This window comes from Capricornis sumatraensis, chromosome 7 (assembly GCF_032405125.1).
Source record: "Capricornis sumatraensis isolate serow.1 chromosome 7, serow.2, whole genome shotgun sequence".
Taxonomy (NCBI): Eukaryota; Metazoa; Chordata; class Mammalia; order Artiodactyla; family Bovidae; genus Capricornis; species Capricornis sumatraensis.
In genome coordinates, this window is record NC_091075.1 from 11736278 (window position 1) to 11748209 (window position 11932).

An 11932-nucleotide genomic window follows, 5' to 3' on the forward strand; every position below is an offset into this window, starting at 1 on the left:
TAACCTTGGGTTAAATAAATTCCTTTCTTGATTGTAACTCACTACACCCTCACCCTATAGGAATGTAACTTTATTTGGAGTGTGGTGCCTGGTTTAAGAAAAAACACCCTTGGAAGAAATAAGTTTTTTGGTTATCAGAAAGAAAGAATCATAAAATGTCAGCAGGTCCCACTCATGGCCAGAAGATAATGTACCTTTTTTTTATACATTTATGTGAAGCACCTGATTTTGATAAAGGTCAGGACTGCTGACCCCCGCGTGACTCTGTATTCATCCCTATGTGTAACAAAAGGTATATAAGCAAACCCAAAAATAAAGAAATAGGATCAGTTTCCAGAAAAACTGATTCCCTCATGTCATTCTTTCCTGCTCCCCGTTTTTCTGGCTGAATTCCCATCTGGAGCGTGGGTGCCCTGCAAGTCTACTTATTCGCCCCGGTTTTCAAGCCCACACGAGAAGGAGCCCAAGGAGGGACACCTTCCGATATTCAAGTGGCACCAGTGGCCCAACGTAGATGGTGCAAATTCCTTGCCTTGGAATTTTATTGGTATCCCACATAAACCAAGTTATTCAGCCCCTTTTTCTCTCCTACTATTTTCTGACCGAATTCCCATCTGGTGCATGGGTACCCACCAAGCCTATTAATTTTGCCTGGGCTTCTAAGATCGGACCGGGGGGGGCCTCAGTGCCACCTCTCCTTCGGGAGAATGGGAAGACGCCTGCGGCCTGCGTAGGTGGTGATTGGTATCCCATGTGAACCAAGTTATTCAGCCTCTTTTTCTCTGCTAATCTTCTAATCCCTTTCTATCTGTAATTAAGTAAGTTATTTCCAAAGGCTCTGTCCCCACCTTCGAATTACCTGGATCCACCGGGGCTGGACTCCGGCACAAGTGGTTGACCAGTTTTCCTAGCACCACTTGTTAACGAGATTGTCTTTAATCTATTGTATATTCTTGCCTCCTTTGTCAAAGATAAGGTGTCCATAGGTGCGTGAATTTATCCCTGGGCTTTCTATTTTGTTCCATTGATATATATTTCTGTCTTTGTGCCAGTACCATACTGTCTTGATGACTGTGGCTTTGTAGTAGAGCCTGAAGTCAGGCAGGTTGATTCCTCCAGTTCCATTCTTCTTCCTCAAGATTGCTTTGGCTATTTGACGTTTTTTGTATTTCCATACAAATTGTGAAATTATTTGTTCTAGCTCTGTGAAAAATACCGTTGATAGCTTGATAGGGATTGCATTGAATCTGTAGATTGCTTTGGGTAGTATACTCATTTTCACTATACCAATTCTTCCAATCCATGAACATGGTATATTTCTCCATCTATTAGTGAGTGTCCTCTTTGATTTCTTTCATCAATGTTTTATAATTTTCTGTATATAGGCCTTTAGAGTCTTTAGGTAGGTATATTCCTAAGTATTTTATTCTTTTCATTGCAATGGTGAATGGAATTGTTTCATTAATTTCTTTTTCTACTTTCTCATTATTAGTGTATAGGAATGCAAGGGATTTCTGTGTGTTGATTTTATAGCCTGCAACCTTAGTATATTCATTGATTAGCTCTAGTAATTTTCTGGTGGAGTCTTGAGGGTTTTCTATGTAGAGGATCATGTCATCTGCAAACAGTGAGAGTTTTACTTCTTCTTTTCCAATTTGGATTCCCTTTATTTATTTTTCTGCCCTGATTGCTGTGGCCAAAACGTCCAGAACTATGTTGCATAGTAGCGGTGAAAGTGTGCACCCTTGTCTTGTTCCTGACTTTAGGGGAAATGCTTTCAATTTTTCACCATTGAGGATAATGTTTGCTGTGGGTTTGTCATATACAGCTTTTGCTATGTTGAGGTATGTTCCTTCTATTCCTACTTTCTGGAGAGTTTTTATCATAAATGGATGTTGGATTTTGTCAAAGATCTTCTCTGCATCTATTGAGATAATCATATGGCTTTTATTTTTCAATTTGTTAATCTGGTGAATTACATTGATTGATTTGCAGATTTTGAAGAATCCTTGCATCCCTGGGATAAAGCCCACTTGGTCATGGTGCATGATCTTTTTAATGTGTTGTTGGATTCTGATTGCTAGAATTTTGTTAAGGATTTTTGCATCTATGTTCATCAGTGATATTGGCCTGTAGTTTTCTTTTTTTGTGGCGTCTTTGTCAGGTTTTGCTATTAGGGTGATGGTTGCCTCATAGAATGAGTTTGGAAGTTTACCTTCCTCTGCAATTTTCTGGAAGAGTTTGAGTAGGATAGGTGTTAGCTCTTGTCTAAATTTTTGCTAGAATTCAGCTGTGAAGCCGTCTGGACCTGGGCTTTAGTTTGCTGGAAGATTTCTGATTACAGTTTCAATTTCTGTGCTTATGATGGGTCTGTTAAGATTTTCTATTTCTTCCTGGCTCAGTTTTGGAAAGTTGTACTTTTCTAAGAATTTTTCCATTTCTTCCAGGTTTTCCATTTTATTGGCATATAACTGCTGATAGTAGTCTCTTATGATCCTTTGTATTTCTGTGTTGTCTGTTGTGATCTTTCCATTTTCATTTCTAATTTTATTGGTTTGACTTTTCTCCTTTTGTTTCTTGATGAGTCTGACTAATGGGTTGTCAATTTTATTTATCCTTTCAAAGAACCAGCTTTTGGCTTTGTTGATTTTTGCTATGGTCTCTTTTGTTTCTTTTGCATTTATTTCTGCCCTAATTTTTAAGATTTCTTTCCTTCTACTAACTCTGGGGTGCTCCATTTCTTCCTTTTCTAATTGAGTGTAGAGTTAGGTTATTTATTTGACTTTTTTCTTGTTTCTTAAGGTATGCCTGTATTGCTATGTACTTTCCTCTTAGCACCTCTTTTATAGTGTCCCACAGGTTTGGGGCTATTGTGTTTTCATTTTCATTCATTTGTATGCATATTTTGAGTTTTTTTTATATTTCTTCTATGATTTGTTGGTTATTCAGCAGCGTGTTTTTCAGCCTCCATATGTTGGAATTTTTAATCGTTTTTCTCCTATAATTGAGATCTAATCTTAATGCATTGTGGTCAGAAAAGATGCTTCGAATGACTTCAATTTTTAAAAATTTATCAAGGTTAGATTTATGGCCCAGAATGTGATCTATCCTGGAGAAGCTTCCGTGAGCACTTGAGAAAAAGGTGAAATTCATTGTTTTGGGGTGAAATGTCCTATAGATATCAATTAAGTCTAACTGGTCTGTTGTATCATTTAAGTTTGCATTTCTTTATTAATTTTCTGTTTAGTTGATCTGTCCATAGGTGTGAGTGGGGTATTAAAGTCTCCCACTATTGTGTTATTATTAATTTCCCCTTTCATAATTGTTAGAATTTGTGTTACATATTGTGGTATTCCTATGTTGGGTGCAAATATTTATAATTGTTATATCTTCTTCTTGGATTGATCCATTAATCATTATGTAGTGGCCTTCTTTGTCTGCTTTCACAGCCTTTGTTTTAAAGTCTGTTTTATCAGAGATGAGTATTGCTACTCCTGCTTTCTTTTGGTCTCTATTTGCGTGGAATATCTTTTTCCAGTCCTTCACTTTCAGTCTGTATGTATCCCTTGTTTTGAGGTGGGTCGCATATAGGGGTCTTGTTTTTGTATCCATTCAGCCAGTCTTTGCCATTTGGTTGGGGCATTCAACCCATTTACGTTTAAAGTAATTATTGATAAGCATGATCCCATTGCCATTTACTGTATTGTTTTGGGTTTGGGTTTATATGCCCTTTTTGTGTTTCCTGTCTAGAGAATATCCTTTAGCCTTTGTTGGAGAGCTGGTTTGGTGGTGCTGAATTCTCTCAGCTTTTGCTTGTCTGGAAAGCTTTTAATTTCTCCTTCATATTTGAATGAGATCCTTGCTGGGTACAGTAATCTGGGCTGTAGGTTATTTTCTTTCATCACTTTAAGTATGTCTTGCCATTCCCTCATGGCCTGAAGCATTTCTATTGAAAGATCTGCAGTTATCCTTATGGGAATCCCTTTGTGTATTATTTGTTGTTGTTCCATTGCTGCTTTTAATATTTGTTCTTTGTGTTTGATCTTTGTTAATTTGATTAATATGTGTCTTGGGTGTTTCGCCTTGGGTTTATCCTGTTTGGGACTCTCTGGCTTTCTTGGACTTGGGTGATTATATCCTTCCCCATTTTAGTGAAGTTTTCAAATATTATGTCCTCAAGTATTTTCTCATGGTCTTTCTTTTTGTCTTCTTCTTTGGGACTCCTATAATTTGAATGTTGGAGCGTTTCATATTGTCCTGGAGGTCTCTGAGATTATCCTCATTTCTTTTAACTCGTTTTTCTTTTTCCTCTCTGATTCATTTATTTCTACCATTCTATCTTCTATTTCACTAATCCCATCTTCTGCCTCCGATATTCTACTATTTGTTGCCTCCAGAGTGTTTCTGATCTCATTTATTGCATTATTCATTATATACGGACTCTTTATTTCATCTAAGTCCTTGTTAAACCTTTCTTGCATCTTCTCAATCCTTATCTCCAGGCTATTTATCTGTGATTCAATTTTGCTTTCAAGATTTTGGATCATTTTCACTATCATTATTCGGAATTCTTTCTCAGGTAGATTCCTTATCTCTTCCTCTTTGGTTTGGTTTGGTCGGCATTTCTCCTGTTCCTTTACCTGCTGGGTATTCCTCTGTCTCTTCATCTTGGTTACATTGCTGCGTTTGGGGTGGCCTTTCTGTATTCTGGGAATTTGTGGAGTTCTCTTTATTATGGAGTTTCCTCACTGTGGGTGGGGTTGTATCAGTGGCTTGTCAAATTTTCTTGGTTAGGGAAGCTTGTGTCGGAGTTCTGATGGGTGGAGCTGGATTTCTTCTCTCTGGAGTGCAATGAAGTGTCCAGTAATGGGTTATGAAACGTCTATGGTTTTGGAGTAACTTTGAGCTGCCTGTATATTGAAGCTCAGGGATGTGTTCCTGTGTTGCTAGAGAATTTGCATGGTATGTCTTGCTCTGGAACTTGGTGGTCCTTGGGTGGTGCTTGGTTTCAGTGTAGGTATGGAGGTGTTTGATGAGCTCCTATTGATTAATGTTCCCTGGATTCAGGAGTTCTCTGGTGTTCTCAGGTTTTGGACTTAAGCCTCCTGCTTCTGGTTTTCAGTTTTATTTTTACAGTAGCCTCAAGACTTCTCCATCTATACAGCACTGATGATAAAACATCTAGGTTAAAGATGAAAAGTTTCTCCACATCGAGGGGCACCCAGAGAGGTTCACTGTTTTTGAAGACAATGATCTGCTTTTCTGGGTGCCTGATGTACTCTGCCAGCATTCAGAATTTGTTTTGTATAATTTACCCAGTGTTGAAATGTTATTTTGATGAATTTGTGGGGAAGAAAGTAGTCTCCCCGTCCTATTCCTCTGCCATCTTGGGATTGCCTCGAGAGAAAGAATTTGTAAAGAATCCTTTTAAATACTTAAAATGATTGACAATCAACAACAAATACTCTGTTACATTAATATAATTTGTATTTGCAATTAAACAACACTTCATTTACTTGACAAAATAATTTTGCCCTTGCCAGCTTTATTTATTTCCAAGTAGTTGTGATTTAGCATGTCTGACTTCCCAGGTGGCACTAGTCGTAAAGAACTCGCCTGCCAATGCAGGAGATAAAAGGGACCAGGGTTTGATTCCTGGGTCAGGAAAATCCTCTGGAGAAGGGCATGGCAACCCAGTCTAGTATTCTTGCCTGGAAAACTCCACGGACAGAGGAGCCTGGTGGGCTTCCGTCCATAGGGGTCACAGAGTTGGACACAGCTGAAGCGACTTAGTGCACAAACACATGCTCTACCTGTATTCTTTGAAAGACTGTTGATTCATCAGTAGAAGGTGGATGCAATTTAAATAACAAATGAGTTGGAGACAAAGCAAGTGCTCACTGTACATGTCATGTGAATTATTAGTAACATATTAATGTTTTACAGAGCTTTATTGCTTGGTATATCATGTAGGTTCATTCTTTATTACTTTGGCACAAAAGAAAAAAAAAAAATCAAGGAGTGAAGGACAGTTAAACACATATGATGGAATTAGAAAGAGAAGCCATGATATGATTTCAGAGGTACTGAGGTAGATGCGCCAGCTCCATGCTAGGAGGTTGAAATATATGCAAATATATGTGTGTATCATCTAGTTGCTCTCACAGATGCAGAGCTAAGCTGTCATGTGCTTTTCTGGGTTTTCATTACATTTTTATTTCTCCATTTAAGTGAGTTTTACTGTTGCCCTTCATTTCTATAACTTGAGATTCAGATGAAAGAAGCCCCAAATACTGAAGGTTTCTTTTTTCTCCAAAAATTAACTTTCAGGAATGGGAAACTGGAAAACAAGTCCATAACTTGATAATGAAAAAATGTCAATAACTTGATAATGAAAAATTAAAAGTTTTTGTTTTTTTGTACTAAATGGTAGCCTAGTGTTATCTCCTTGTTTGATTGTCACTCACTCAAGGTCAATTAGCACAGTAATATTGATATGCTAAATCACTGCATTGTTTTTGTACACTTGTATATTGTTGTTGTTTAGTAGCTAAGTCGTGTCTGACCCTTTTGCAACCCCATGGAGTGTATATAGCCTGCCAGGCTCCTTTGTCCATAGGTTTTCTGTACTCAAATGCACACACATATACTCACAACATTTTAAGTATTAATGCTAAATGCATATATTAATTTTAAATAATAACTTTGGCCAATATTTTGGAAATTTATTTTCTCACTTATTAATGGGTTTTATATACTCTATTTTGTGTTCACATCAGTTGTGATTGCTTAAATCTTTAAAAATTTCTGATTTGGAAAAGTTTTCATGTACTTTTTTCCATTTTGTGTCTTTACTGAATAAAAGTTTACTAAATTTATCTCTGGTGTGATTTTAAACTTGTTTCCTGTCCTGAAAATGATATTTGTTTTGTGTGTGCTTGGTAGTGTCCAACTCTTTGTGACCTCATGAACAGTAGCCCACCAAGTTTCTCTGTGCATAGGATTCTTCAGGCAAGAATACTGGAGTGGGTTGCCATCTCCTCTTTCAGGGGATCTTCCTGGCCCAGGGATAGAACTTGTCTCCTGGTTGTGTCTCCTGAATTGGCAGGTGAATTCTTTACCCCTGAGCCACCTGGGAAGCCCTTAGGAAAGGAAGTACTACTATTCCTATAGTTAACCTACAAAACTGAGGCTTAGAAAGCTCAGCCTCACAGGTTTAGGATTCAGACTGTTCCTATTTCTAATACTTAACCTCTGAGACTCAGGTTTCATGTTATAAAACCAGAATCATAAATGCCTGCATCATAAGTTCATTGTCTTGATAAAATGAGATTTTTTATGACTAACACAAAAAGAACATTAATGGAGGCTGGGTACTGTAGTGTATAGCTCCTGTGGCCATGACTTGTGAGCCCATTTTCTTCCCTCTCCCTTAGAAACTAGTTCTATCATTTATGTTTTCTTTTATTCAAATCATTGACTGTAATTCAAATTCATCCACTGAAATTTTAAATTTCAAGATACAAATGCATTTTCACCTACTCCACCAAAAAATCAAAGCATCTGTATTTCAGAACTTCCAGATATACATGCTGGATTTAGACAAGGCAGAGGAATCAGAGACCAAATTGCCAACATCCGTTGGATCATAGAAAAAGCAAGAGAATTCCAGAAAGACATTTCCTTTTGCTTCATTGACTAGACTAAAGCCTTTGTGTGGATCACAACAAACTGTAGAAAATTCTCAGAGATGGGAAGACACCTTACCGGTCTCCTGATAAACCTATATGTGGGTCAAGAAGCAACAATTAGAACCTGATATAGAATGACTGATTCCAAATTGGGAAAGGAGTTCTTTGAGGCTGTATATTGTCACTCTGCTTATTTAACTTATATGCAGAATACTTCACCAAAATGCCAGGCTGAATAAAGCACAAGCTGAAATAAAGATTGCAGGGAGAAATATCAACAACCTCAGATATGCAGATGATATCACTCTAATGGCAGAAAGATAGAGGAGCTAAACAGCCTCTTGATGAAGGTGAAAGAGGAGAATGACAAATCTGGCTTAAAACTGAACATTCAAAAAAACTAAGATAATAGCACCTGGTCTCATTCCTTCAAGAGGCAAATGGGGAAAAAGTGGAAACAGTGATGGACTTTATTTTCTTGGGCTCCCAAATCACTGCAAATACAGACTGAAGCCAGGAAATTAAAATACATTTACTCCCTGGAAAGAAAGTTATGACAAACCTAGACAGTGTATTAAAAAGCAGAGACATCACTTTGCCAACAAACATCCAAGTAGTCAAAGTTATGGTTTTTCTGGTAGTCATGTGCAAATGCAAGAGTTGGAGCATAAAGAAGCCTGAGCACTGAAGAACTGATGCTTTTGAACTGTGGTGCTGGAAAAGACTCTTAAGAGTCCCTTGGACTGCTAGGAGATCAGACCATTCAGTCCTAAATGTGATCTCCAATATTCACTGGAAGGACTGATGATGAAGATGAAGCTCCAGTACTTTGGCTACTTGATGCAAAGAGCTGACTCATTTGAAAAGACCCTGGTGCTGGGAAAGATTGAGGGCAGGAGGAGAAGGGGGTGACAAAGGAGGTGATGGTTAGTTGGCATCATTGATACAATGGAAATGATTTTTGGCAAACTTTGAGAGACAGGAGAGGACAGGGAAGCCTGTTCATGGGCTTCCCAAGCGTGCTGCAGTCCATGGGGTTCCAAAGAATTGGACATGACTTAGCAACTGAACAACATTTTTATTATTATATCTCTTATGAAATGTCTGTATATTTCCTACCATCTTATGAAAATACAGTTGTGTAATTCTTCCCCTACCTTGTTTCATTCTCCCAATATATTGAAAAAAAAAAAAAAAACTGCAAAAGTTTTTCTCATTACAGTTGAAGAAATCAAATAATTTGTTTCTTCTCCTTAGTTTGAAACAGCTTCAGTTTGTCCTGTTTGACCTCTCTGCTGTGCTCAGTCGCTTCAGTCATGTCTGACTCTTTGTGACACCATGGACTGTAGCCCGGCAGGCTGCTCTGTCCATGGAATTCTCCAGGCAAGAATACTGGAGTGGGTTGCCATTTTCTTCTCCATGGGAGCTTCCTGACCCAGGGATCAAACCCGTGTCTCTTATGTCTCCTTCATTTGCAGAAAGGTTGCTTCCCTGGGGGGTCAGAGGTTAAAGCGTCTGCCCGCAATGCGGAAAACCTGGGTTCGATCTCTGGGTTGGGAAGATTCCCCTGGAGAAGGAAATGGCAACGCACTCCAGTATTCTTGCCTGGAGAATCCCATGGACGGAGGAACCTAGTGGGTTACAGTCCACGGGGTTGCAAAGAGTCAGACACCACTGAGTGACTTCACTTTCACTTTCATTACCACTAGCGTCACCAGGCCACAGACCAACAACCTCCCTTTCAGTGCCCTCTGCCGGCACTTCTCTCTAGGGTCCGTTCCCAGTTTCCTGAATTCTACGTTTTTATCATCTATGACTTATTTTTCCTTTAGTGGGCTGCTTAACTCCACAGTCGTTTGAGGAAGTCTGCTGGGAAGTTAAGAGTTTTATAAGAACGTACATGTGAGAAAAACATCTTAATTGTTTTCTTGACGTTTGTGGACACTTTATATAGAGAGTTATAGTTTGGTAATCAATTCCTAGCCTCTGACAGCTACTGTATTCTGTATCTCAGTAATATTCTTGAGTAACTAATAGCAATTCATTTCTATTCCATTATGTGGAATCTAGTTTCTTTCCCTTTTGCTACTTTTAGGATTTTTTTTTAAGCTCTCTGTTCTGAAATTTTAGGATAACAGTTCCTCATATAATCCTTTCTGTTCACTTGTGATGATGTAAAGACACTGTCAACTTACTATATAAATGTAACTTAGTTTTTTTTTTTTTCCTTTTTCTGCTTGAAAGGGACCAGATTTTTTAAAAGCTAGCCATATATAAATTTAAACATTTGAATTGAAAGCAGAGAAAACTACTTTTAGAAACTAAAAATGTAGTTTAATTCTGTCTAGTTTAGAAACAAAGCAGACAGCAGGAGCAAAAGCCCTTCTACAAGGTGTTGAAAACTTTCTAAAGTGGTTATATGTATGGATCCTTTTGGGGTTACCACAAACTGAATCTTCTCATGTACAGATAATATGATTTCAGTTTAGATTTACTACCTTACAATGCAGTGTTGTATAAAATACATCTTGTATGTGGTTTACATGAAGTATTTTCTTAAAAGGCTTTGTGTACAATTAAAATGTGTATATTTTTCTACAGATCTCCATTGTGACTTCCAGAGATATAGCCTTAAAAAAAATTGGCCCTGAGAAATTTATTCAGTGTTTTTCCAGGTGACCTTTGTACACTGAGGTTATTAGGTGTCCACTAGACTCAGTGGCACCCCATTCCAATACTCTTGCCTGGAAAATCCCATGGATGGAAGAGCCCGGTAGGCTGCAGTCCATGGGGTCCTTAAAAGTTGGACACGACTGAGCGACTTCACTTTCACTTTTCACTTTCTTGCATTGAAGAAGGAAATGGCAACTCACTCCAGTGCTCTTGCCTGGAGAATCCCAGGGACTGGGAGAGCCTGGTGGGCTGCCGTCTATGAGGTTACAGTGAATCAGACATGACTGAAGTGAGTTAGCAGCAGCAGCAGCATTCATTATTTAGGAATTTTCTAAATAACCTTCCATTTTCTGTTTACTCTCTCTAAAACACATACTAATTGGAAATTGCAACCCCTACTATAATATTTCATTTTGCTTTTTCTATTTTCTAATCTCTGCCCTTCTTCCTACTTTCTGGGAGGTGGTCTCAAAGTTATGTTACAGGCTTTCACAAAATGTGTATTGATATTTTGTTGTTCAATCATAATTTACAGTGAGACAGTAAAAGGTTTTGAGGCTGTGTGTGTGTTCCTGTGTATGTGTGGAGAAGTGATTTTGTTGGATGATGGATTTCTCTCATAATAAAGTTTTATTGTGGAACCTCAAACTGCTTGCAACTGTAGTCTTTTGTTGTGGTTATTGTCTGTAGGTTTTTTTTTTTTTTTGCCTGAGTCTTTTTAAGACAGTTTCTACAAGGATGAACTTTTAAATCTCTTGCTTGATACTACACATCTATTAATAGTTGCTTTCGCAGGGTTAACTGACGAGAAACAGCATGGGAACTATACAGTTTAATTTGAAGTTTCATTTACTTCCCTGGTAGTCAACAAACTCTTCCATTTTGACCCTCAGCAATCCCTGGATTTCCTGAGATCGGAATCACTTTGACTCAGTTTTTTTCCTGAGAATAAGCATTCATCCATTGCCTTGCCAACCAGGGCTATTCAGATGTCTGTGTTGGTTTGGGGAGAACGTTGGACAATCCAACTCCTCCTTCAATTGACTGTTAGAAACTGTTAAGCTTACTTCATTGAGGGCCATTGTATCTCCAGTATAGAAAATGCTCGGTGGTGATTCCTGTAATACAACTTGCTTCTTATCACACTCCTCTGCAGGCCCTTAGCTCTCAGTTTTATCTCTTCTGTAAGTCATGTACCCCTTCTTGTTCTGCTTCCCATCTCCAAAATATAGGTGATACTTCTCACGGGCTGTCATCATTTCTCTACTATTCTATAGAGTTATGGATTCATACATTTTAAAATTTCATTAGAGGAATTTCAAGTTTTAGGAGGAATCTGAGAAAAGCACATGTGTTCAAAATTCAAACTAAATGATATTCAATTCTAGACCTTTGCCTTGCTGAAATCCCCGCTACATTCCATCTCACAGCCTTATCAATGACCAAGTATGATCTCCTTTAAGTGTATTTCTCCTTGATTTAATCATACTTACAAAACTTTCATTCCTTTCCTGAAATTCTTTTTTTTCCCCCCTGGTTCCCATGACTAAAGACTAAATTTTCCTCAA